Consider the following 25,489-nt stretch of genomic DNA (forward strand, 5'->3'; position numbering starts at 1 on the left):
TTGGAAATATTCCAACTAACACTCTAGTATTTTTCAAACTATTTTAGGGATAGTTTGAAGCCAAAAATAAAACAAAAAAATATCACAAAGAATAAAACAGAAACATAGATGAAAAAAAGGGAAAGAAGCTTACTTGTCGCTCACCTGAGGCCCAACCCACCTAGCGTCGTCGTCTTCCTTTGCTAGTCGGAGCAGGAGGTGGCCGCCGCGTTCCCCGACGCGCCCACGCAGGTGCGTGCTTGCCTGGTCGTCGCGTCACGCTGGCACGAACGGGGATAAGCTCCCCGAGGCCTCCCCGAGCTCATCCCCTCCTCATTCGCTCTGCTCTCTTCTCCCCCTCTCGGCCGCCATGACCGCAAGCTCAAGCTTGAGCTCGCCGTCGCTCCTGCCCCTCTCCCTCTCTCCTGAGCTGCGCAACAGCTTCACTGTGATCCCCTGAAGCTCTCCAGCTAGTCGCTCGACGCCGAGAAGCTCTGAAACGCCGTGACGCCATCGTCTTCCTCATCGGGTCACCGGAGCTCGCCGTCGTCGTTCTCCCTCCTCAGGCCATCCCCGAACCCACTCTCGACTCCTCTGCACTCCCTGTGAGCTCAGGGTCCTTTCCCCTAAGTTTTCCCCCTCGATCCCTTCTTCTAGACCCCGATTCCACCGCAGCCCGACGAGATCCGCCGCGGGACCTCATCGCCGGTAGCTCTCTGGTGATCGGCTGGTCCATATGAGGCCACCAATGGCTTCAGTGCGTCGCGTAGATGTTGTAGGAGCCCATCCCCGCGTATGATGCCCTCTGTTTCGATGACCCCGATGATGCCCGAGCGTCGGCCGCCGCCAAGCTCGTCGCCGGCGTCATCTCCGACCATCTTAGCCTCGGGTCTTTGCAGAAATGGAACTGCGGCTGTGTGCTGATTCGTTTGGTGCCCTCCGTCGTGCATTTGGTCGTCGGAGATGCATTCCCGAGCCCCTCCGCCGTTCTTGTCGTCGCCGGAGGCTCACCGCCGGCGAGATCGACCTCGCCGCCGGTGGATCTAACCCCGCTGAGCCTATGACAGGTGGGGCCAGCCCCTGGCTAATTAAGTTTAGTAAAAATTGAAAATAACTTATTTAATTAACTTAAACAAACACTGACAGGTGGGTCCGTCTCTGTTAATTAACTAATTAAGCTAAATCTAAATTAAAACTAGCCAAAGACACTGACCAGTGGGTCCCATTGGTCAGGTTTGACTTTCAACGGCCAGTTGGACCTGCTGATGTCATGCTGATGCAATAAAGACTTTTCTCTTTAAAAATAATTCCAGATTAAGTTCAAAACTTTGTAAATTCATAGAAAATTGAGTATAACTCCAAATTTGACAAGTAATATATGTAAATGGATCAGAAAAATCCAAGGAATCCAATGGTGCTATTTTCATGCATGAAAAAAAAAGTTATGAAACATCATCAGGTCAAATCAATTAAAAGAATTTGATAAGTTATAATTCAAATGATATTTGAATTATGATTTCAAATCAAGATCACCCCAAAGGGTTCTGCTAGTCATTTCAAACCATGCTACATTGCATTTCATGCATCATTTTGTTGCATATGTTTTGATATTGATTGATTGTTGCTATTCCGGTAGGCTCCGCCCCTCCGGATACGTCTGATTATCCGACTGACGGATATCACCCCTCTGCTGAGCAACAAGGAAAGCAACCATTTTGATCATCCCGATAAATCTCATGTTCTCGCTCCTGCTCTTACTTATTGCATTAGGTCAAAATGCTTTCACTACTTTTATCACGTTAGTTGAACCCACTTCCTTTGCATGACATGTCCTTGTCACAATAAATAGCTGAACCTTGCAACCTAGCATACCTGGTAGATAATTTATCCATGATGTGCCTTATCCTGCTATGCATGCTATGCTTAGAGTTGTGTATGGTCTGTCATCTGGGTGATGAACAGGATCGTGAGAATGTGTTCATTTGGTAAAGGTCGTGTGTTGAACCTGATTTGATAAAGGTACCGGTGAAAGGCTATGTAGGACTACATGGCGGGTTGTTTCATTGGAACCGTCCTTAGGAACTGATTTCCGTGTATGTAATCCAAGACAAGATACTACCACATGCTGGGCCCTAAAATATGACCCCGCTCGACTTATTAACTGCTTAGTACTCGGTCCAGGAGTTGCAAGTAGTTTTTGGTGTTTATAGTCATGCTGGAGGCCGTGCGTAGCGCTGACCTTAGAGGTGGGCTATGATGTGGTAGGCAGTGGCATGGTGTACCAAGTGGCACCCGGATGGTGGGCTTGGGAACCCTGCGCACATTGTTTGGGGCCGTGGCGGAAACCTCGGCCGGACTTTCGTGCGGGTTACCCTCAGATAGGCGATAGACCTGGACTAAGTATTAGCGTGGTTAACGGTCGTGGCCGACTCCCTCACTGGGCTTCCGCTTGAAGGTTGCCGAGGTGCATGACGTGCACATGGCGATAAGTGGCGAGAGCGTGTGTGAAGAAGTACACCCCTGTAGGGTTATGATCTATTCGAATAGCCGCGTCCGCGGATATGGACTACTTGGAAGCATATGTTGTTCATAGACAACTAAAATGGCTACTCATAAAATTGTCAAGATAAGTGTGAGTGTCGTGGACGGCATTTCCATAGGGAGACGGAATGATTCCATGATAGAGTATTGTTGTGGTGTTAGTGGACTCGTGTGCGAGTAACATAGTTGTCAAAACTATTTAAAAATGCAAGTTGTCTAGCGAAGAGTCAAATGCTGGCTTTCTGCATTAAACCCCACAACTCCTTGTTGATACATTGCATGAGTAGATAGATTTCCTAAAGTCTTGCTGAGTACTTTTGTAATCACGTTTGCTTAATAATTGTTGCAGAGGTTGTGAATGACCCTAATGGAGGGTTCTACCTAGACATCAACGACGACGAGTAGCTGGTATCCCAGCTACGATCTGGCCCTAGGTTGGGTCTGTAGATAGTCAGGCCATGTGCCTTTATCTTTCCATCTGTCTGTACTCAGACAATTTTAAATCCTCTGCTGGCTTGTAAGACTTGTGAGTATGAATTATGATGATGGGTCGTGAGGCCCCTATCTGTGTAACATTATGTGAGAGGCTCTTCCGAGCCTTCTAAATAAAGTTTGTATGTTTATGGTTATGTTGTGATGCCATCGATGTATCTATACATATCGGTATGCCACGCGTACGTGTGTTGTACTTGATATGTATGGGGTTTGAATACCTAGTCGTATGCCTTAGGAGCACTCCTTACGGGGAAATGCCCCTTTGTGATTCCATTGAGCCATGGTAGTTCGCTACTGCTCCGAACACATTGGTTGACCGGCATGTGTCCTTCTTAGCTGTTGTGTCTGTCCCTTTGGGGAAATGTCATGCGTTGTAATGGAGTCCTTGTAGCTTGCTACGACTCGTCTACATTCGCTGATGACCGACACCTGCTTTGTTGGGTCATGTATGCCTTTCCCTGTATGGAACTGCCACTTTAATTTATCACTAGACATGTCGATCCGGGTTCTTTGACATTGGATTGCTAGCGACACAATTGCATACGTGAGTCAAAAGGCGCAAACGGTCCCGGCTAAGGTAATGCTGCAGCCGTGGGGATAACCGTGCGTGAGACTGCAAAGAGACGCGATGTGTTACAGGCTGGATTCCTATGGCTTAGGATCGGGGTCCCGATAGCGTTGGTATCAGAGACTGACTGACTGTAGGATTACTAAGCCAAACTGGTCAAAGTTGAGTCTAGAATTGCTTTAGTTATACATAAGGGAATTGTTTGTGGAAGGGAATGTATGATTCTTGCTTCTCTTCTTTAATTATTCTATTCTGGTCATCCTCGTTTTTTCTGCGGGGATTAAGGACTAGGTTACTTATCTTTCTCTTAGGCTCGTGTTTCTGATCGGTAGATTATAGGACAACGAGTCGAGAGTTACTTCGGGGTTCTTTTATTTCAAGGAAAAGAAAGTAAGCTTTGATGACCCTGGAATTGAACTTGATAGATGAGTGGTTACGCTATCCTACTTTTATGGGTTGTCTCAAAATTGTTTTTGAGCATTTACAACCGTTATGCTGCCCAAATTTTGTCTTCAGAGCTCTAATGCTTTTTTGCATTACTCTCTATTTTCAGATGCCTGGCCGTCCTTCTCGTCAGGTGGTCCATCTGACTAGGTGCATTGATGTGCCAGGTCATACGGACATGCTAGTCAGGATGATGTCAGTATCCGGTTACCGCTGGTATCCAGAGTACATAGTGGAGGAGCAGTACCGGGATTTTAATTAGAGTCGGTACCTCTGCACTGTTAGGGTGTTCCCAGATTACCCTGGAGCTGAGGAGCCGATCCATTGGTTTTATGGATTGGGGGTCAATGTTGACATGGCAGTACAAGATGTTGCCTATTCAATGCTGACCATCATGAGGGCTAGACATGCACTGTTGTAGAATTCAGAATTCTGCTATGTTCCTGCCTCTCAGCCACGAGAAGAAGGATACCTCAGTGGGGTTTACTTTGATTCCTCTATGGAGGATCCGCTGCTGCAGTCCACTGCTGAGATGCTAGAGAATAGAGACAGGGATGCTCGTGCCCTTCGTATGGAGCTCTATGCTACACGTGCCCGTCTGTGGACGGCTTTGACCCAGCTGGCACCTGTAGTCCAGACAGGGTATGGAGATATGGAGATGCTGAACCCTGTTAGGACCCATCTTCCGACTCATGTTGACTGGCCTGCTATAGGAGGAGTCACTCCTCTTCGGGGACCTCTACTACCACCAGTCAGGGGACCAAGGCCACACCCGTGTCCTTACGGATCCCAGGGGTCTCAGGCTGGAGTATTTCCTGATCCGCAGGTTGAGCTCCCAGGCCATGGAGGCAATCTTTATGAGTTGTTCTATGCGGATGCCTGAACCCGTGAGTGGAAGGATAGTATGGTAGTAGTTATACTTCCACAGTCATGTGTGTCTTGTGGAGTATGCTTGTGTCGTGAGATGAATACCAGAGGCATAGATAAATAATGTATAGGAAGCTTGGAAAGCCTCTGATGAGTAGTTTCATGTTTTTAGTAGTTTTCTCTTCGGTTAAGGTTGTACTGAACTATGTAATGATGTGTATGAACCATGGTGTATATATAGCAGTGGCTTGTTACCATGTTGTTCGGATGTTCATTTCCGCATTCCATGTGTTCAGTGCATTCTTAATCCATAGTTAGTGTTGATGTTGATATTTGTCTAAGCTGTGAGTTTGTTTGTCAGGATGGTGTTCATCAGGTTGAACCGGGCCCCTGGTCATGAGCAAGGAGAGGGTAGTCAAACATCGCAGGAGGAACTGCCTCACCTGCCCTCACTGGCGGAAGTTATGCTTGAGGCAGAGAGAAACAAAAGGGAGACCAACCGTCTGTTAGAGCGTATTGAGCAAAATACGACTCATCAGCCTAGGAATGATGCAGTGTCCCTCAATGACTTTGTGAAGTTGAATCCTCCAAAGTTCCATCACTCCGATGATCCCCTTGACGCTGATGATTGGTTGTGTAGTATATCGCGCAAGATTCGCTCTGCAAATGTTTCTGAGGCCGACAAGGTGACCTTTGCAGCGTACTTTCTCGAAGGACCCGCCAATCCGTGGTGGGAGAACTTTGAAGCTATGCGTCCTGCCAGACCAGTAGCCACATGGGCAGACTTTAGTGCAGCCTTCCGTCTACACCATATTCCAGAGGGCCTGATGGACAGAAAGAGAGAGGAGTTATGTGCATTCACCCAGGGAAAATTGATTGTGGATGCCTATAGCCACGAGTTCGGTAACCTCGCCCGCTATGCTACTGAAGAGGTGTCAACTGACGCTAAGAAGCAAGCAAGATTCTGTAAAGGTCTGAGCCCTGAACTTCGTCGTGATTTGAGCCTCCACGAATGTACAAGCTTTCAAGCTCTTGTCAACAAGGCGATCAGTGTCGAGACTGGTCATACTGAGTATGAAGCCACAAAGAAGCACTCCCGTGACTCTAGCTCGTCATCTGGTTCTGCGTTCCCAAAACACAGGCTGTGGGTTCCAAATAGTTCTCTGCCGCCAAGTACACTCCGAGGCCATCCTATGTGGCGCCTCACACGAATCAGACCAACCCTCCAGCAAAAACCTATGGTGGTCCAGCTAGCAATGCTGCACCACGTGCCAATCAGGTGATCTGTTACAAGTGTGGAGAACCGGGGCACTATTCCCGAGAGTGTCCTCAGAATATGGGTGCCAAGCAACCCGGCAAGTCCGTTGGGCAAGGCAAGTTGGGCAAAGCTTGCCATGTGAAACGAACTCCTGCACATGGCCGTGTGAACTATGTTTCAGCAAAAGAAGCTGCAGAGGATCCCGACGTCATACTGGGTACGCTCCTTGTTAATCATCACCCAGCGTCTGTTATTTTTGACACTGGGTCATCTCATTCCTTCATTTCAGAAAGTTATACACAGTTGCATAACATGTCTTTCTGTGATATGCCAATTCCATTGGTTGTCCAAACCCCTGGTAGTAAGTGGCAAACCTCCAGGATAACCTATGGCAATGAAATTCTAGTAGAGAGGCTAGTTTTTCTAGCATCTTTGATAGCCCTGAAATCTTCGGATATCAATATCATCTTGGGTATGGACTAGATGTCAGCTCATTATACCAAGATTGATACCCATTCTAGAAATGTTCACCTTACCCATCCCTCGGGTGAGATAGTCAATGTCTCTACTCGAGTTGCCAAATGCCAACTCTATTCCCTCAATGCCAACCCTCTTTTGGAACTTGAAGACATTCCGGTAGTCTGTGACTTCCCGGATGTTTTTCCAGAGGAACTGCCAGGAATTCCACCTGACAGAGATGTAGAGTTTGTGATAGACCTTGTTCCGGGAACCGTTCCAATAGATAGAAGACCTTATAAGATGCTACCCCTGGAGCTAGCCGAACTTAAGAAGCAACTAGATGAGGCCTTGAATAAAGGTTTCATTCATCCTATCTCTTCTCCTTGGGCTTGTCCCGTCCTCTTCGTCAAGAAAAAAGACGGAACAGATCGGATGGTTGTAGATTATCGACCAGTTAATCTGGTCACCATAAAGAACAAGTATCCGCTCCCCAGGATCAACGACCTGTATGATCAGCTCGCTGGATTCTCAGTCTTCTCAAAAATGGATTTGAGGTTGGGTTACCATCAAATCAAGATCAAGAACGGGGACATTCCAAAAAGGCTTTTGTCACTCATTATGGCCAATACGAGTACACCGTCATGTCCTTCGGTTTAACCAATGCCCCAGCCACCTTCTCTCATTTGATGAATTCAATATTCATGGAGTATTTGGATAAATTCGTCATAGTATACCTCGATGATATTCTCATCTACTCGAAGAACGAACAAGAACATGTCGAGCATCTAAGGCTGGTATTGATGAAACTTCGAGAGCATCGCCTTTATGCCAAGTTTTCAAAATGTGAATTTTGGTTACCATAAGTGACCTATCTAGGTCACGTAATCTCTGGTAAGGGTATTGTTGTCAATCCCGAGAGAGTTCAAGATCTCCTTGATTGGACTCAACCTGAATCGGTTAAGCAAGTTAGGAGTTTTCTTGGTCTAGCGAGCTATTGTCGCCGCTTTGTTGAGAATTTCTCCAAGGTTGCAAAGCCTCTAACTGAACTCCTCAAGAAAGATAAAAATTTTGAGTGGACACCACCGTGTGATCATAGTTTTCAGGAACTGAAAAGACGCCTGACTTCTGCACCTGTGTTGTTACCCCCGGATTTCTCTAAGGACTTTGTTATCTACTGCGACGCCTCGCGACAAGGATTAGGTTGCATTCTCATGCAGGATCATCATGTGATTGCATACGCATCTCGACAGTTGCGTCCACATGAGGATAATGATCCCACACATGATCTTGAGCTTGCAGCTGTGGTCCATGCACTTAAAACCTGGCGACATTACCTTCTTGGTAATCGTTGCGAAATATTCACTGATCACCAAAGTCTAAAATATATCTTCACCCAGCCGGATTTGAATCTCAGGCAAAGATGGTGGGTTGAGTTGATCACGGATTACGACTTAGGGATAACTTACACCCCGGGAAAGGCAAATGTTATGGCTGATGCACTAAGTCGTAAGTCTTATTGTAACAACCTGATGCTACAACAAGGTCAACCACATCTCTATGAGGAATTTCGGAAGATAAATCTTCACATTGTTCCTCAAGGATTCCTTTCTAATCTGGTGGCAAAGCCTACTCTTAAGGATCAAATCATAGTTGGCTAGAAGCGTGATAAGGGTATATCACGGATCAAGGAGAATATTATTAGCGGAAACGCTAAGGAATTCTCCATGAATGATCAAGATGTTGTGTTCTTCCAGAATCGTCTAGTGGTTCCTAAGAATCCACATCTAAGGCAATTAATCCTTAAAGAGGCTCATGATTCTCCTCTCACCATTCATCCTGGTAGTACTAAGATGTATCAGGACCTACGCCAGAGGTTTTGGTGGACTAGGATGAAGAGAGAAATTGCTGAGTTTGTTGCTAACTGCGACGTTTGTCGTCGAGATAAGGCAGAACATCAAAGGCCTGCTGGCACCCTTCAACCTTTAGCTATTCCTGAATGGAAATGGGATAAAGTCAGTATGGATTTCATCACCGGATTTCCCAAGACCAAGAAAGGAAATAATGCTATCTTTGTGGTCATTGACCGTCTTTCCAAAGTAGCTCATTTTCTTCCAGTTCGTGAGAGTATAACAGCTAGTCAGCTAGCAGAGCTATATATCTCTTGAATAGTGTCTCTTCATGGTGTTCCTCTGGAGATTAACTCAGACCATGGAAGTATCTTTACTTCTCGCTTCTGGGAGAGTTTTCAGAATGCCATGGGGACTCACTTATCTTTTAGCACTGCTTTCCATCCTCAATCGAGTGGTCAAGTAGAAAGAGTGAATCAAGTCCTAGAAGATATGCTCCGAGCTTGTGTTATATCGTTCGGTATGAATTGGGAGAAGTCCCTTCCATTCGCTGAGTTCTCTTATAACAATAGTTATCAATCAAGCTTGGGCAAAGCTCCTTTTGAAGTTCTCTATGGACGAAGATGTCGAACACCTCTTAATTGGTCAGAAACCGGAGAGAGGCAACCCTTTGGCCCGGATATGATCCAGGATGCAGAAGAGCAAGTTCGCATTATTCGTGAAAAGTTGAAAACAGCCCAGTCTCGTCAAAAGAGCCAATATGATCGTCATCATAAGGCTGTGACCTTTGAAGTTGATGAGAAGGCTTACCTTCGGGTTACACCTTTGAAGGGTACCCATCGATTCAGTACCAAGGGCAAGTTGGCTCCTCGTTACATTTGTCCTTTTCGCATTCTTGCCAAACGAGGAGAAGTTGCCTACCAATTGGAACTTCATCCGCATCTTTCCAAGGTTCATGATGTATTCCACGTCTCGCAACTCAGGCACTGCTTTTCAGATCCTATCCGCGAAGTGGACCACGAGATGCTTGATCTCCAAGATAACCTTTCATACCGTTAATACCCTGTGCGTATTCTTGATCAAGCTGAGCGTACCACTCGACGTCGAAACCTCAAGTTTCTTCAATTTGAATGGTCAAATCAGTCTGAAAAGGAGGCAACATGGGAAAGAGAGGATCGTCTCCGACTTGAGTATCCCGCGCTATTCCCGACGACTTCCAAATCTCGGGATGAGATTCTTTTGTGTGGGGGTGAGTTGTCACATCCCTGGATTCCCTGTTAGGGTTTAGTAATTTGTGCTCATATCTTCTTTCATTGCATTCAAGAAATGAAAATAAACCCAAAAGAAGTGATGAAATCCAAAGCAAAACCCTAGCCACTCCTTATTCAAAATAATTCCAACAATTGCAAAATCAATGAATCCAAAATGGCCTTCATAAAAGTTCAATATTTCTGATAAATGTTGAAAACAAAATATCAGAGATGAAACTTATTTTCAAACTATCTTTGGCATTTTAAAATTAAGTTAATAGCTACTGAAATGAATTATATATTTGATTTCAAATAATTTAAAGTTTCCAAAAATGTTGAAAACTTTATGAGTGGTTGGAAATATTCCAACTAACACTCTAGTATTTTTCAAACTATTTTAGGAATAGTTTGGAGCCAAAAATAAAACAAAACAATATCAGAAAGGATAAAACAGAAACAGAAATGAAAAAAGGGAAAGAAGCTTACGTGTCGCTCACCTGAGGCCCAGCCCACCTAGCGTTGTCGTCTTCCTTTGCCAGTCGGAGCAGGAGGTGGCCGCCGCGTTCCCCGGCGCGCCCACGCAGCTGCGTGCCTGCCTGGCACCGCGTCGCGCTGGCACGAACGAGGATAAGCTCCCCGAGGCCTCCCCGAGCTCATCCCCTCCTCATTCGCCCTGCTCTCTTCTCCCCCTCTCGGACGCCATGACCGCAAGCTCAAGCTTGAGCTCGCCGTCGCTATTTCCCCTCTCCCTCTCTCCTGAGCTGCACAACAGCTTCGTTGTGATCCCCTGCAGCTCTCCAGCTAGTCGCTCGACGCCGAGAAGCTCTGAAACACCGTGACGCCATCGTCTTCCTCCTCGGGTCACCAGAGCTCACCGCCGTCGTTCTCCCTCCTCAAGCCATCCCCGAGCCCACTCTCGACGCTTTTGCACTCCTCATGAGCTCAGGGTCCTTTCCCCTAAGTTTTCCCCCTCGATCCCTTCCTCTAGACCCCGATTCCACCGGAGCCCGACGAGATCCGCTGCGAGACCTCGTCGTCGGTAGCTCTCCGGTGATCGACTGGTCCATCTGAGGCCACCAATGGCTTCAGTGCGTCGCGTAGATGTTGTAGGAGCCCAACCCCGCGCGTGATGCCCTCTGTTTCGGTAACCCCGATGATGCCCGAGCTTCGGCCGCCGCCAAGCTCGTCGCCGGCGTCATCTCCGGCCATCTTAGCCTCGGGTCTTTGCAGAAATGGAACTGCGGCTGTGTGCTGATTCGATTGGTGCCCTCCGCCATGCATTTGGTCGTCGAAGATGCATTCCCGAGCCCCTCCGTTGTTCTGGTGGTCGCCGGAGGCTCACCGCCGGCGAGATCGACCTCGCTGCCGGTGGATCTAACCCCGTTGATTAAGTTTAGTAAAAATTAAAAATAACTTATTTAATTAACTTAAAAAGACACTAACAGGTGGGTCCTTCTCTGTTAATTAACTAATTAAGCTAAATCTAAATTAAAACTGGCCAGAGACACTGACCAGTGGGTCCCACTGGTCTCGTTTGACTTTCAACAGCCAGTTGGACCTGCTGATGTCATGCTGATGCAATAAAGACTTTTCTGTTTAAAAATAATTCCAGATTAAGTTCAAAACTTTGGAAATTCATAGAAAATTGAATATAACTCCAAATTTGACAAATAATATATGTAAATGGATCGAAAAAGTCCAAGGAATCCAATGGTACTATTTTCATTCATGAAAAACAAAGTTATGAAACAGCATCAGGTCAAATCAATTAAAAGAATTTGATAAGTTATAATTCAAATGATATTTGAATTATGATTTCAAATCAAGATCACCCCAAAGGGTTCTGCTAGTCATTTCAAACCATGCTACATTGCATTGCATGCATCATTTTGTTGCATATGTTTGATATTAATTGATTGTTGCTATTCCGGTAGGCTCCGCCCCTCCGGATACGTCTGATTATCCGACTGACGGATATCACCCCTCTGCTGAGCAACAAGGAAAGCAACCATTTTGATCATCCCGATAAATCCCATGTTCTCGCTCCTGCTCTTACTTATTGCATTAGGTCAAAATGCTTTCACTTCTTTTATCACGTTAGTTGAACCCATTTCCTTTGCATGACCTGTCCTTGTCACAGTAAATAGTTGAACCTTGCAACCTAGCATACCTGGTAGATGCTTCAGCCATGATGTGCCTTATCCTGCTATGCATGCTATGCTTAGAGTTGTGTATGGTATGTCATCTGGGTGATGAACAGGATCATGAGAATGTGTTCAGTTGGTAAAGGTCGTGTGTTGAACCTGATTTGATGAAGGTACCGCTGAAAGGCTATGTAGGAGTACATGGCAGGTTGTTTCATTGGAACCGTCCTTAGGAACTGAGTTTCGTGTATGTAATCCAAGACAAGATACTACCACATGTTGGGCCCTGAAATATGACCCCGCTCGACTTATTAACCGCTTAGTACTCGGTCCACGAGTTGCAAGTAGTTTCTGGTGTTTATAGTCATGCTGGAGGCCGTGCGTAGCGCTGACCTTAGAGGTGGGCTATGATGTGGTAGGCAGTGGCACGGTGTACCAAGTGGCACCCGGCTGGTGGGCTTGGGAACCCTGCGCACATCATTTGGGGCCGTGGCGAAAACCTCGTCCGGACTTCCGTGCGGGTTACCCTCAGATAGGCGATAGACCTGGACTAAGTATTAGCATGGTTAACGGTCGTGTCCGACTCCCTCGCTGGGCTTCCGCTTGAAGGTTGCCGAGGTGCATGACGTGCACATGGCGATAAGTGGTGAGAGCATGTGTGAATAAGTACACCCCTGCAGGGTTATGATCTATTCGAATAGCCGCATCCGCGGATATGGACTACTTGGAAGCATATGTTGTTCATAGACAACTAAAATGGCTACTCATAAAATTGTCAAGATAAGTGTGAGTGTCGTGGACGGCATTTCCGTAGGGAGACCGAATGATTCCATGATAGAGTATTGTTGTGGTGTTAGTGGACTCGTGTGCGAGAAACATAGTTGTCAAAACTATTTAAAAATGCAAGTTGTCTAGCCAAGAGTCAAATGCTGGCTTTCCGCATGAAACCCCACAACTCCTTGTTGATACATTGCATGAGTAGATAGATTTCCTAAAGTCTTGCTGAGTACTTTTGTACTCACGTTTTCTTAATAATTGTTGCAGAGGTTGTTAATGACCCTAATGGAGGGTTCTACCTAGACATCGACGATGACGAGTAGCTGGTATCCCAGCTACGATCTGGCCCTAGGTTGGGTCTGTAGATAGTCAGGCCATGTGACTTTATCTTTCCATCTTTCTGTACTCAGACAGTTTTAAATCTTCCGCTGGCTTGTAAGACTTGTGAGTATGAATTATGATGACGGGTCGTGAGGCCCCTACCTGTGTAACATTATGTGAGAGGCTCTTCCGAGCCTTCTAAATAAAGTGTGTATGTTTATGGTTATGTTGTGATGCCATTGATGTATCTATACATATCGGTATGCCATGCATATGTGTGTTGTACTTGATATGTATGGGGTTCGAATACCTAGTCGTATGCCTTAGTAGCAGTCCTTATGGGGAAATGCCCCTTTGTGATTCCATTGAGCCATGGTAGTTCACTACTGCTCCTGACACATTGGTTGACCGGCATGTGTCCTTCTTAGCTGTTGTGTGTGTCCCTTTGGGGAAATGTCACGCGTTGTAATGGAGTCCTTGTAGCTTGCTACGACTCGTCTACATTCGCTGATGACCGACACCTGCTTTCTTGGGTCATGTATGCCTGTCCCTGTACAGAACTGCCACTTTAGTTTATGACTAGACATGTCGATCCGGGTTCTTTGACATTGGATTGCTAGCGACACAATTGCATACGTGAGTCAAAAGGCGCAAACGGTCCCGGCTAAGGTAAGGCTGCAGCCGTGGGGATAACCGTGCGTGAGACCGCAAAGAGATGTGATGTGTTACAGGCTGGATTCCTACGGCTTAGGATCGGGGTCCCGACATAGGGTCAGTTATTCATCATCCCCTCTATTTATATATATATTCTTCTAAGCAACGTGTCATACGTGTTCCTACTACACCGTGGACATCCAAACGTTGGGTCAAAAGTAGTTCCTCGTGTAGCCAACCTAGATGCGGGCAATTAAACTATGTTTAGATGATGGTTTTCGGGATGTTTTTCCAGGGCTAGGCCCACGAGAGAACCACATGCAATTTAGAATAAATCGATGCATATTCACATTCCAACCTACACGTGTGGGCTTGCTTGTTCAATTCATGTTACTATGTACCCACTACCACCGACAAAGAACACGCAAGGGCCACCCATCGCAACATCCCCCATAGCCCACACGACCAAGAGGCACAACCACCAGTGCCACTCCGAGCCTCACCGGCATTTGTGTGAATCCTTACTCGCTAAAATGATTCAATATAAAATTCTTGAGCCTCATGCTTCATCTCCGTGGCACTCAACGCCTTCAGCTAATCTTGGATCCTTGCACTCTCATTCACATTCATTGAGTACCTGATGCTTCATTTGAAAGAGGTTGTTTTTCATCACCATCGATCCATAAAAAACATAGTTATACCAATTAGGATATTTTTTAAACTACTAGTGTGTTGGATGCCAATTGAAATTCAAAACTTAATACAAACTTTCATCCGTCCCTCACTTGCTTCTTCATCCCCATCATATTCATATTCATCCTCCTCATCTTCATCCTTGTCATCATCGTTGTGAGCATCGAATGAGCTTTGGAAATCATGCACTCTTCTAGTCTCTGAATAGATATCACGAGGGTTGATCTTTTTGTATTTTGAGCACCGATGGAGTTTGAGGAATCAGATACTACAAAACGCGCAACATGAATCAGACTAGGGTTCATCATCAGTTAAAAAACCAAACGCCTCGCTTTGTCGCTTGTCACAAACGTGTGAGACTGTAGCATGATGACATAAACTATACATGAGAAAGCGACCGAACACACCTTCCCTAGGACCTCGAACTGCTCCTCCATCGATAAATGACAAAGGCTAGATTTTGGCGTAAGAATTTGATGATATAATGAGGCATGAGCGTGAGGCAAAATCGACAAATCTGACCCCTGGACTGAAAGAACGCAAAAACTAGACCGTGTTTGAAAGTTTTTTGCCGAGATGACCCTTTTATGTAGCGCCCGACACGTAGGCGCCACACTATAATGTGTGAGGCCTAAGTCGTCGGCGCCACACCCCTGTCCATGTTGGCGTTTGATGTCTACTACACAACCTTCTTCTTGTAGACTCGTGTTGGGCCTCCAAGCGCAGAGTTTTGTAGGACAATAATAAGTTTCCCTCAAGTGGATGACCTAAGGTTTATCAATCCGTGGGAGGCGTAGGATGAAGATGGTCTCTCTCAAGCAACCCTGCAATCAAATAACAAAGAGTCTCTTGTGTCCCCAACACACCCAATACAATGATAAATTGTATAGGTGCACTAGTTCGGCGAAGAGATGGTGATACAAGTGTAATATGGATGGTAGATATAGGATTTTGTAATCTGAAAATATAAAAACAGCAAGGTAACAAATAGTAAATAATGAGCAAAACGTTGTATAAATGCTTGGAAATAAGGCCTAGGGTCCATTCTCTCACTAGTGCAAGTTCTCTCAACAATACTAGCATAGTTGAATCATATATAAATACCTCACGTGCGACAAAGAGTTCACTCCAAAGTCAAAAATAGCGGAGAACTAACGAAGAAATTATTGTAGGGTACGAAACCACCTCAAAGTTTTCTTTTCTGATCAATCTTATGAGCTATCCCTATAAGTGTCATGAACAGCCCTGGAGTTCGTACTAAAATAACACCTTAAGATACACATCAACCAAAACCCTAATGTCACCTAGATACTCCAATGTCACCACAAGTACCCATGGGCATGATTATACGATATGCATCACATAATTTCAGATTCATCATGTTCAATCCAACACAAAGAACTTTAAAGAGTGCCCCAAAGTTTCTACCGGAAAGTCAAGACGAAAACATGTGCCAACCCCTATGCATAGATTCCCCAGGTCATGGGACCCGCAAGTTGATCACCAAAACATACATCAAGTGGATCAGTAGAACATCCCATTGTCACCACAGATATCCCATCACAAGACATACATCAAGTGTTCTCAAATCCTTAAAGACTCAATCCGATAAGAAAACTTCAAAGGGAAAACTCAATTCATCACAAGAAGATAGAGAGGGTAAAACTCCATATGATTCATCTATAATAATAAAGCTCGCGGTACATCAAGATCGTGCCACCTCAAGAACACGAGAGAGAGAGAGAGAGAGAGAGAGAGAGAGAGAGAGAGAGAGAGAGAGAGGTCAAACATATAGCTACTGGTACATACCCTCAACCCCAAGGGTGAACTACTCCCTCCTCGTCATGGAGACCGCCGGGATGATGAAGATGGCCTTCGGTGATGGTTTCCCCCTCCAACAGGGTGCCGGAACGGCCTCCCGATTGGTTTTTCATGGCTCTGGAGGCTTGTGGTGGCGGAACTCATGATCTAGGTTTCTTTTTGGGGGTTTTGGTATTTATAGGAATTTTTGGCCCGGTCTCACGTGAGGAAGGTTCCCGAGGAGGTCACAAGCCACAGGGGCGCGACCTAGGGGTGGCCGCACCCAGCAGGCTTGTGGCTTCCTCATCCACTTCCTGGCCCAGCTCTGGTGCTTCGGGGGTCTATTTTGTTCCATAAAAAATGACCATAAATTTTCAGCCAATTCCGAGAACTTTTTTTTCTGCACAAAAAACGACGCCATGGTAATTCTGCTGAAAACAACATCAGTCCGGGTTAGTTCTAATAAAATCATACCAAAATCATATAGAATTATTGTAAACATGGCATGAATACTTCATAAATTATAGATAAGTTGGAGACGTACCAGCGCTGCAGGCCCCACCCTAGTTGTGTGACGCCTAAGGCTCACGCGTTGCACATGCGGCAGTGTGGCGTCGAGCGCTTAGGCGCCATACATGCAGTTATGTTGTCGCGGGCTGTGCCCCTCCCCACCCCTCCTTATTCACCCCCATCACGACAGAGAGTTCTCAGCTCGAGGTGCACTCTCCCCCTTCCTCAAATCCCTCTCCAAATCAACAGATCTGAAGGTTTGGTCCGGGCATTTCGTCTCCAATCCCCCCTTACGGTAATCTCCCCCGATCCCCTCCTTCTCAGCCAAAAAATAAATCGCATTTGCGCACTTTTTTGCAAATGGAAACCCTAGTTCTTCATGAAATTTGGGATGTATATGATATTGTTGCACTTGTTTGTATGTTAGGATAAGGGGTATGATGGGGTTAGGATTAGGGTTGTTTGGATGTTTGGATTATGGTTGTGTTAGGGTTACGGGTAAGATGGGGTTAGGATTATGGTTGTTTGGATGTTAGGATTAGGTTTTTTTATTAAGAAGATTTTGTAGTATTTGGATGATTGCTTATACAAAATATTGTATGCTCTGTTGTTTAGGGATGGAAAGAACATGTGTTTATGTTCATCACGTGGACAAGGATGCCTTTTTAAAAGGCAATATTGATTCGGATCCGGACATGGTGTTTGATTGATGTCCTAGCTATGCTGAATTGTTGGAACAAGTCCAAAAGGATTTGAATTGGATGGACCTAAGTGACGTTGTTGAGTTTGATGGTAGGCATAATGTGGGATTCGAAATGCTCATTCGTTGGAAGACCATTCGTTGGAAGGCGTTCCCAGCTCCATACCGAAAGTAGGAGCATGTAACCACCAATTCTGCCGTCTCTTGTGGATCTACGAGAAGCTTCGTCCAACTACAAGTAAAGACAAACATGGATCAATTAAGCGTAAAAGTATAAGACAAACAAAAACTCACTATCAACAATTTATTACATGTCGGTACAAGTAGGCCAATACGGCCGACCCCCAGCTGAACTTGTTGTCAAAAACCGTCAACGCTTTTAGCCACATCCATTGAGCATTCTTGCCACTGCTGTCAACGAATATAGTCCTAGAGATAACATACCATATGTACACACGAGCATAAGTCTGGATCACATCGTCATTGGCGTCCTCAGTAAATGAGCAAAGTTGGGTGCAATCCAAGTGAAAGGAGCGCTAGCCGGGACTCTATCTTTCTTCCCTCCATCTTCTGCCTCCGGCTCTAAAGGTGACATACCAATAAGGGCCTTCATTTGGTGCCACCATTCCTCAGAATCAGTGCTCATACAAAGAGGCTTCCCCTCGATCGGAAGTGCGGTGATCATGGAAACATCTTGAAGAGTCACTGTCATCTCTCCGGTCCGGAGGTGAAAACTATGGGTCTCCGACCTCCACCGATCAGTAAGTGTAGTGATTGTCGCAGCGTTCAGGTTGGGCGTTGACCGGCTCACAAGATGAATAAATGAAAGGAGTCATGTCATCTCGATGTATGGTGTGTGCCGCTTATCGTACGACATGATAGTCGATGCCCCGTGAGACCGAATCTTCAAGGGCATAAGCTTCTGCAAACATAGAGGAGTGATATGATTACGCTTGATCTTTTTAAATAAATACATGATTTTAAAGATAATAATATGTTACATTTGCCATCTGCTTCTCCGACATCAAGTAGGTCCGGTGTTCAACGTCATAGGCATCATTCAAAAGCCACACCATCGTACATATCATAAAAAAAATTCAACCAACTTCTCATATATATTCATCTACTCATATAGGAATATGAATCTACTCATCTACGTACATACAGGAATAGAAATAGTCATCTACTCACCTTACTCATATAGGAATAGTCATGTATTCATCTACATATAGGAATAGTCATGTACTCGTCTACATATAGAAATAGTCATCTACTCATCCACTCTTCTACATATTACAAAAAAATATAACTAACTTCAAAATCCACACCATCTACTCATATAGGAATAGTCACATACGAAACCTACATAATATTCTACTCATCTACTCATCTAGGATTCATAAAATATCACTAACTCCTCATATGTATTTCAAATCCAAGCAAAACATGGCTTTCATCCAAACTAATACAAATTCGAAAAACTTGCAATATTATTTGAATAGAAAGATGGGAAACGAAAGAGATTACCTTCTAGACCGATTTGGGGTGTAAATCCACGAAAGAAATCCATAGATCTGAAGGATTTGAAAGAAAGGACTGAGAGGAAGAGATGAGGCAGCCGTCATCGGCGGTTTGGGAGAAAGAAAACGAGTGGGGTGGGGATGGGGGGAGGGGGCCGGCCCGCGGCTGCATAACTGCATGTGTGGTGCCTAAACGCTCAGCGCCACACTGCCGCATGTGCAACGTCTGAGACTTAGGCGTCACACAGCTGAGGGATGGGGCCTGCAACGCCAGCGTGGACGGGGGTGTAGCGCCGACGACTTAGACGTCACACAGTGTAGTGTGACGCCTACGTGTCGGACGCCACACAAAAGGGTCAGCTCGACTATTTCTTTTCGAACTAGTTTGTGAGTTTTTTTAATTCAAGGATCGGATTTGTCTTGCGTGAGGGTGAATAGTTTTGCAGGTTCGAGAACCCACCCAGCGTTGCTATCTTTACACGTGGGGTGGCTGCCATTGCTTTGCCTCTCACATCTTCCAACACGAAGGAGGGGGTGCAACTTTATATACATGCAAAAACCTAGTCGACAGTGGGCACACATAGAGGTTTCCATGATCGTTTAGCCCACGACGGCGGTGTGGGTGCTAGTGGGCCGCATTGTGGTGAATGCTGTAGTAGATTACGGCGAGTCATCTGAAACTGCTAAAAAATAGGACCTCCGGCTGCGTGTTCCAAGCCGCTAGACCTAGTGACTTCTTCGTCTTCTTTTAGTCAAACTAATGACTTCTTATATATGAATAAAATCAGCCGAAACTTTCAGAACCAAATGTAGGGGCATAACCTTTTTTACAAAATGTTCGAATAAATCATGTAAATTATGAACAAAAGATAATCATGTAAATTATGAACAAAAGATTGAAATTTTGGACATTATTTATTAACCCGAACAATTATTGAAAATTCTATTTGGTTGTTGACAAACTTGAGCACATTTGAAATTCGCAACAAGTTTTTCCAAAATATGAACAATTTTTGAAATTTGATACTCCCTCAGATCAGAAAAAAAGTGTCCTGTCTTTAGTTTAGCTTTGAATTAAGAATTTTTTTTTGGAGTCTGAAGGAGTATCATTTTTTGCAATTTTTGAAAAATTTCAAAATTGCATTTTTTTGTAAAACGTGAATTTTTCTAAAAATATATATATGAATACAATGTGAAAAACTTGAACAAAATTTGAAATTCTGTTTTTGGAATTTTCAAATATTTATTGAAAAATGTGAACGAGATTCGAAATTCCATCATTATTTTTGAAAATGTGAATAAGTTTTGAAAAATGAACATTTTTTGAAAAACATGAAAAAAAAAATTAAATTTCCAAACAACTTTTGATTTTTTAAAAATTTATGAAGAAACAGGAAAAAAATAGAAAGAAGACAAAAAAACCAATAAATAAAAAAACTGCTAGGAAAAAGAAAGAAAGAAATATTCAGAACAAAACATTCTAGAAGAGTCTTAAAACCAGCAAAAATCGGCGAGGAGACCTTCTCAGTCGAGTAACCTTGTATGCATTGTACAAAAAAAAGTAACCTTCGCATCTCTATCAGATCATGTATAATTGCGACATACAAACACATTTTACAGTTCAATGATCTGGGATTTTGCGGGGCAAAATATTGCGCTCCAGAACATACCCCGTATAATCAAACTGCATAATTAAGAAAAAACATTCGCGGACGAAATTGGAAGCACACTTCATTCAGAGTTCATACATAGTAGCACTGGCGGATCCAGCGTGTAGGCACGGTGGGCCGTGGCCCACCCAGAATCTGGAATATTTTATTATTATCTATTAAAAATTAAAGTTGACCAAGCCGTCGCTGGCCCTCCCCAGCTGGCCAGCTCCCCTCCCGTCGCCTGCTCGCCCCTCCTCCCGTCATCCCGTGGCCGTCGCGCCCGCAGGCCGCAGCTCCCCTCCTCCCGCCGCCCGCCGGTCACCGCGCCCGCAGGCTGCAGCTCCCCTCCTCCCGCCGGTCACCGCGCCCGCAGCTCCCGTCATCCCGTGGCCGCCGTGCCCGCAGGCCGCAGCTCCCCTCCTCCCGCCGGTCGCCGCGCCCGCGGCTCCCCTCCTCCCGCCAGTCGCTGCGGTCGCCCCTCCCTTCCTCTCAGTCTCAGGCCTCAGCCGGTCTGCACAGATCGTCAGATCCCCTCCTCTGTCTGGTAAAGTGGTAAGCACACTGGGAACATATTTTTTCTCTGGCTGTAGCCTGTAGCATTTCTCATTGGAGCCAGTGATATAATCACACATTCACATTGGATTGGATATAATTGCAGACTTGCAGTTGCAACTTGTAAAGCAGAACATGAAGAGGAAAAGTGCCATTCTGGATCTTTTTTAAAAACATGAAGAGAAAGTGAGGAAGATTGCTACTGAACATCACACGGAAGATATTGAAAATGCGGGGTGTCCTAATTCCCCATCTCCTATCCATTCGGATACTGAAATCGAGGAGGCAACGCCAAGTCTTCCATCACCTCAACAACCAAGTGCACATGTCTTTTCAGGTGTGAAAAGGACGTGGATGTCGCCTAGAGGGGGGGGGTGAATAGGCGCTTTAAAATAGTTAAGGTTTAGGCTTGAACAAATGCGGAATAAAACTAATCGTTTAATATGTCAAGCACAAAACCTACAAACAACTAGGCTCACCTATGTGCACCAACAACTTATGCTAAGCAAGATAAACAACTAAGTGATAGCAAGATATATTACAATAAAGAATAAGTCTATCACAAAGTAAAGTGCATAAGTAAAGGGTTCGGGTAAGAGATAACCGAGGCACGGGGAGACGATGATGTATCCCGAAGTTCACACCCTTGCGGATTCTAATCTCCGTTAGAGCGGTGTGGAGGCACAATGCTCCCCAAGATGCCACTAAGGACACCGTAATCTCCTCACGCCCTCGCACAATGCAAGATGCCGTGATTCCACTAAGGGACCCTTGAGGGTGGTCACCGAACCCGTACAAATGGCAACCCTTGGGGGCGGTCACCGAACCCGTACAAATGGCAACCCTTGGGGGCGGTCACCGAACCCGTACACGTGGCAACCCTTGGGGGCGGTCACCGAACCCGTACAAATTGCTCGGGGCTATCTCCACAACCTTATTGGAGACCCCGACGCTTCCCGGAGCTTCACACCACAATGATTGAGCTCCGAGACACCACCAAGCTTCTAGGACGCCAAAGCATCCACGAAGAACAATATCAAGGGTACTAAGTACCGAAGGTAGTAAGCTTCTCAACTTCTCACTTCCACGTATCACCGTGGAGAACTCAAACCGATGCAACTAATGCAATGGCAAGAACACACGAAGTGGTCAAGTCCCTCACACTCAAATCCCTCCACAACAACAAAAGCTATGGAGAAATATGAGAGGAAGAACAAGGAGCTCACAAAGAACTCCAAGATCAAGATCCAAGGGGTTCCCCTCACATAGAGGAGAAAGTGATTGGTGGAGATGTGGATCTAGATCTCCTCTCTCTTTTCCCTCAAGAACAAGCAAGAATCATTGGAGGGATAGAGAGTAATCAAGCTCTAAGAATGTCAACAATGGAGATAGAACAAGAGCTCAACGGATGGATCAGGCCAAGGGGGAAGAAGACCCCCTTTATATAGTGGGGGGAAGAATCAGACCGTTACCCCCACTCTCTGCCCGAGCTCCAGCGGTACTACCGCTGGCTGCAGCGGTACTACCGCTGGCACTCCAGCGGTACTACCGCCAGCTAGCGGTACTACCGCCAGCTGCAGCGGTACTACCGCTGGCACTCCAGCGGTACTACCGCTGGCCCCAGCGGTACTACCGCTGGGCCCCTGGTAGTGCAAAGGCACTACCACCGCCAAGAAAGTCTTCGCAAAAAGGTCCGTCCACGAACAACCGCTAGGCAGGCGATACTAAGCTCCTGGAGCGGTACTACCGCTGACCAGGGGCGGTACTACCGCTAGGGCCAGCGGTACTACCGCTAGGGCCAGCGGTACTACCGCCAACTCTAGCGGTACTACCGCTAGGTCGAGCGGTACTACCGCTAGGTCCAGCGGTACTACCGCTCGCCACTGAAACAGCCATAACTTTCGCATACGAGCTCCGAATCGAGCAAACCCAAGCTTGTTGGATTCAGGACGACAAGGGCTATCCAAACAGCTACTGGAAATCTTAAGACCATGCGGTTATGAATATGACAAAGATATAGAGATGTGAGATCTCTATGAATGAAGAACCGGCAAAAACTCCAACATCGAAAACATCATAGTAGATGCATATGGACTCCGTTTTCGATGAACTCGAGCTTGTCATGAAGATGACCATAAGCTCTAAAACTCACAAAGAGAAACACCAACTAAGAACCAAGAAGTATGATGCAAGGATGCAAATGGTTTGAGCTCTCAACGAACGATACGATCAAGCTACTCACTTGAGAGCCCCCCTTGATAGAACAACAATCTATCCTAACCAGAAAACCTATCAAGGGCAAACCTATACCTTGCACCTCATCCTCTTGAGCTAGATGATGATGATCTAGGCTTCCTCAAGATGGACCACCTTTCTTGATTGTGTTGGCTTGATGAATACTAGTTGATTGCTCCCCCATACTCACTATGGGTGAGCCACTCTTCAGCATATCTTCACAAGTACATTGCCACCATAATGGACGGCAAGCTTCAAGCATGCTATCTTCGTGCTGATCCACTTGAACTTGCACGTCGCAATCTTGATGACGATCACAACTTGACGTCATACTCCATGGGTTGTATGAGATCTTCCCTTTGACGCAAGCTCATGGAAACACACCTAACCCCCACATAGAACTCTCACGAAGACCATGGGTTAGTACACAAACACGTAATGGACAATGCTTACCATACCATGGGATCACTTGATCCCTCTCGGTACATCTTGTACGCTTTGTGTGTTGATCATCTTGGTTTACTCTTTGTCTGAGATCTTGATCAACCATTGATGATGATCACAACTTGACGTCATACTCCATGGGTTGTATGACATCTTCCTTTTGACGCAAGCCCATGTAAACACACCTAACCCCCACATAGAACTCTCACGAAGACCATGGGTTAGTACACAAACACGTAATGGACAATGCTTACCATACCATGGGATCACTTGATCCCTCTCGGTACATCCTGTACGCTTTGTGTGTTGATCATCTTGATTTACTCTTTGTCTGAGATCTTGATCAACCATGTCTCTCTATGACCATTCTTTGGATAATACCTTGGATACCATCTTGGTCATCATATAAACTCCTTGAACCCAACATATGGACTTCAAGAAGTGCCTATGGACAAATCCATACCATGGGATCACTTGATCCCTCTCGGTACATCTTGTAGGCTTTGTGTGTTGATCATCTTGATTTACTCTTTGTCTGAGATCTTGATCAACCATGCGTCTCTATGACCATTCTTTGGATAATACCTTGAATACCATCTTGGTCATCATATAAACTCCTTGAACCCAACAGATGGACTTCAAGAAGTGCCTATGGACAAATCCTATAAATGTAACTTAAGGCAACCATTAGTCCATAGGAATTGTCATCAAGTACCAAAACCACATATGGAGATATATGCTCCAATATATGCTCCAACAAGGTGATCCAGCGAAAAGAACTCCTATTTCAGAGTATGATTTTAATGATCAAGATAGTGTTCGGAGAAGATATATTGCAAAAACAGCATGTCGTCCATATGGACATGCTTTTGAAGTTAGGAAAATCTATGGTAAAAACCGACACTTTAGTTTTGTTTGGTTTGAAAAGTATAGTTGGCTAGAATATAGTGTCTCAAAGGAAGCGGCGTATTGCTTTGTGTGTTATTTGTTCAAAGAGAAAACTAATGGGGGGCCTAGGGGTGAGGCCTTTGTTAAAAATGGTTGGAGAAATTGGAACAAACCTGATGCATTGGACAAGCATGTAGGTGGCATTGGTAGCATTCACAACCAAGCTCAAGAGAAGTATAATTCATTTGTGACACCTCAAATGGCAATTGATAATATCATTGTGAGGGTGTCTAAAGAGGATATGCGTCTTTACAAGGCTAGGCTAACCTATTCACTTAGATGCTTGAGGTTTCTTTTGAATCAAGGATTGGCATTTCGTGGACATGATGAGAGTGAAGAATCTAGTAATAGGGGGAACTTTCTTGAACTTCTAAAATGGCTTGCAGAAAATGATGAAGAAGTTGATAAGATTGTTTTGCACAATGCTCCTGGAAACTGCATATTGACTAGTCCAACGATACAAAAACAGATTATTCAATGTTGTGTTGTACTAACTACAAAACAAATTATTGAAGATCTTGGTGATGAGCACTATGCAATCCTAGCTGATGAGTCTAGTGATGCATCTCACAAAGAGCAACTTGCTATTTGCATACGTTATGTTGATAAAGTTGGAAAGGGGTGTGAGAGATTTCTTGGTGTTGTTCATGTTGCCAACACAACTTCCTTGTCACTTAAAGCTGCAATTGAATCTTTGCTTATTGATCATCATTTGTCTCTTACTCAAATCCGTGGGCAAGGATATGACGGGGCTAGCAATATGAAAGGGGAGATAAAAGGGTTGAAAACTTTGATCATGAATGAGTCACCCTCTGCTTATTACATTCATTG

General features: G+C 45.1%; 1 long non-coding RNA gene across 1 annotated transcript; it reads left to right on the forward strand.

The window, feature by feature from the left end:
* Positions 1-21,207: 21,207 nt before the first annotated feature.
* Positions 21,208-24,667, forward strand: LOC123413017. Its single transcript, XR_006613661.1, has 2 exons — positions 21,208-21,368; positions 24,472-24,667. It is a non-coding gene; the product is annotated as an uncharacterized LOC123413017 (long non-coding RNA).
* The last annotated feature ends 822 nt before the right edge of the window (positions 24,668-25,489 follow it).

Source organism: Hordeum vulgare, chromosome 7H, assembly GCF_904849725.1.
Source record: "Hordeum vulgare subsp. vulgare chromosome 7H, MorexV3_pseudomolecules_assembly, whole genome shotgun sequence".
Taxonomy (NCBI): Eukaryota; Viridiplantae; Streptophyta; class Magnoliopsida; order Poales; family Poaceae; genus Hordeum; species Hordeum vulgare.